Below are 3,215 nucleotides of genomic sequence, written 5' to 3'. Positions count from 1 at the left end.
TTTTTTCTCTTATTGTAGTGATTTTTGAACTTTTATTCAAATTTGTGCAATCAAATCAAAAACCGGGACACTAAAGCGAATCCGGGGACATTTTAAAGTTGGACCGGGACACCGGGACAAATAGTCTAAAACCGGGACATGCCCGGAACAGAGCAGAGGAGTTAACATCACGTCCACTATGAATAACATAAAGGCTGCATTTCTTTATTCATTCTGAACGTTTGGAATAAACTTTTTTGTTTACTTATTCTTTAGAACGTTCCTGATGATATGTCAACGTATATTTCAAACGCATTCTGTTTATTCCGGCTGTGAAATGGGATTATCCGGAATGTATAAAGAAACGCAGCCAAAGTTAACATCTCGCCATAAACACACATCGAGATCAGCGTTGCCGCGAGCTTGAAAAAAAATGTATCAGTTGCCAAGCAGAAAAAGTATCGAAAACAAAAAAACTGTTGTTTGTTAAACTATTATTTAAAAAACAAATAATAAATAAAATTTTATAATTAAATCCATAGTTATAAAAAAAATTATATTTCTTGCTTTTGTCTGCTTATTTGCATAATGAAAAACAAACTTATAGAGCCCCTAAACCACACAAAATCCTTGCGCAACCCGAGACTTGTACAAGTCAATATTGTGGAATTTACTACAGCATAAAATTGCGCAAACCTTATTTTGAAGAAACGTTGCTCAAGTAAATATATGCAAGAAATATGAATGTGCGTTGTATATATTGATAGCTTCATCTTTAAAACGTAAAAAAAAACTAAATTAAAAAATTTTTTTTTCGATATTTCGTAATGTTTTTGTGTGGTTTAGAGGTCCTATAACAGTGGCGTGTGCAAAGAAATTCCGGGTTGTTTCACTTATAAGAGTTACCAAATCAACTTATAAATATCTATATATAAATTGTCACATTTCAAATAACAAGAAAAAAAAATATTAGCCTTTAGACTAGTAGTACTATTCATAGTTTTCGAAAATTCATTTCTGTCAGCCGAAAGTATCAAAATACGGCATTTGGGAAGAAAAAAGGATCAGATATTAAAATTCAGAAAAACTGTATTAAAAAATATACAATTGTACCAAAACGGCAACGCTGATCGTGATGGAAAACGTAGTTAACATCTTGTGGTCATAGCGACGATGGAATTAACATCGTCAGCCGAGTGAAAATACTGCTAAAGTAACAGAGGCAGCGCCGCCTGTAATACCCTTGCTTGCCTCACCGCTCGTGCCATAAATTCAAATTGGTTGGATAGTCGACATGCGTCTTCTGTATACTGTTTATTCTGTGGTTCGACCAATGAATCGGCCGATGCCGAGGCTAGTATCGGCCAAAAGAATCTGAATCGGCCGTTTTTGGCCGATTCTTGAATGAGGTATTGTTGTTTGGTTATTTGATTATGTTTTTCCTTTGTTATTAAAAAACTTTATAAAAGCATTTGTCCTTAAAATGCAATCATATTCAGGATATAATCGGCCTGATATTCAAAAAAAAAGCAAAACAATTTTCGTTTTATCCTCCTACGCGTTTCGGCGTTGTTTTTTTTTGCCTTCCTCAGGGAGTCTGTTTTTATTAATTTCTAATTAAGCATAAAAAAACCAGCCCATTAGATACAATATAATATATTACAATATGAAAACAATAGGCCTCTTCAGGATCTTGTACATATGCTCTTGCATTTGTAAATTCACAACAATAAAATGCACACGGTTGCCATGGCAGCAAGCATTAAATTTGAAAATGCAATTCCAACTGAAAATCCATGACCATTTTCACAACATCCTGAACAGCCCTAATTGACTAGCATGCACACATAGATGAATAAAATTGTAAACGATACACGATACAGATGTAAGTGTCATTAACAAGTGTTAATAATTTTATTCATGTACGTGTGTATGTTAACTAGTCGTGTTTATATTGTAATATGTTATATTGAATCTAATGAGTTGTGTTTTCTATGTTTTATTCCAAATTAATAAAAACAGACTCCCATAAGAAGGCGAAAAACCACGCCGAAATGCTTGGGAGAATAAAAGGAAGCTTGTTTTTGCTCTTTTAAAATACCGGCCGGAAAAACTTCTAGAATAGCTAAAAGATATACAGTTTAATCCATAGTTTATGGTATTAAACCAATGCATAACTTTATCTCTCTGTCTTAAATGTAAACTTCTCATTGTGTTTTTTGTTGAATGAGTCTTCTCCAAACTAATTATTACTCAAACAATTTTGTTATCATATATGTATATATATTAAATTAAATGCAACAAATGTTATGCGGATATATTTGGAACTAATTCTCAAAGAATTTGATATTAATCTATTCCTTGCGATCTTTGTTTTGTCAAAGAACAAATAACAGAAACTGTACTAATAAATTGAAAATGTATAAATATGAAAATGTGTAAAATATTACTGATTTTTGTTCTTATTAATGTGATTATTGCATATCAAGCGCCCGTAAAAAATAAATATTTTAGTTTACCTCAAACAAGAAAAAACGCCACGAATATTTTAAAAGCGAAAAGAAGTGGAAAATTTCTATTTGATGCCATTTTTCGCATTAGCGCAGGAATTTCAAATGCATTTGGCTATGAAGGAGATGAGTATTCTGACTATAATGATGAAGTAGATATCAAGGCATGTGAATGCGGTAAGTATTCCAAACGCTTTGCAAATTTTGAATACTTACAGCTGCGAAAACATAAACAAGGACGTGACATATTAACAAGTTGTGGTTATTTTTCTTTTGTTTATTTAAACTTTATTATTTCTTTATGTAAGTATTACCCGTTTTCCAACCAAACCCCTTGTAAATCCAAATTTCAAATTTTGTACAAACATGAGGGAATAGTTTTTAGCCCATTCCATTTAAGTATAATAAAGTGCAAGTTTGAAGCAACTAGGGCTTACCGTTAATTTTTGACAATGTTTTTAAGGTGTCGCTCAGGTGTCATCTATATAAATGTATCTATATGAATCTATATATGGTAAAATGCGTAACATCGTCTACAAACAAACAAATTCCCAAAATCAACAGTAGGGGCTAGCTACTTCAAACTTGCACTATATATAGGGCTGCCAGACGTCCCGGTTTTCCCGGACATGTCCCGGTTTTAGACTATTTGTCCCGGTCCAACCTTAAAATGTCCCGGGTTTCGTTTTAGTGTCCCGGTTTTTGATTTGATTACACAAATTTGAA

This window comes from Rhagoletis pomonella, unplaced genomic scaffold (genome assembly GCF_013731165.1).
Source record: "Rhagoletis pomonella isolate Grant_MI unplaced genomic scaffold, Rhpom_1.0 Rhpom_scaffold_00001, whole genome shotgun sequence".
NCBI lineage: Eukaryota > Metazoa > Arthropoda > Insecta > Diptera > Tephritidae > Rhagoletis > Rhagoletis pomonella.
This window is presented reverse-complemented; position numbering follows the sequence as displayed.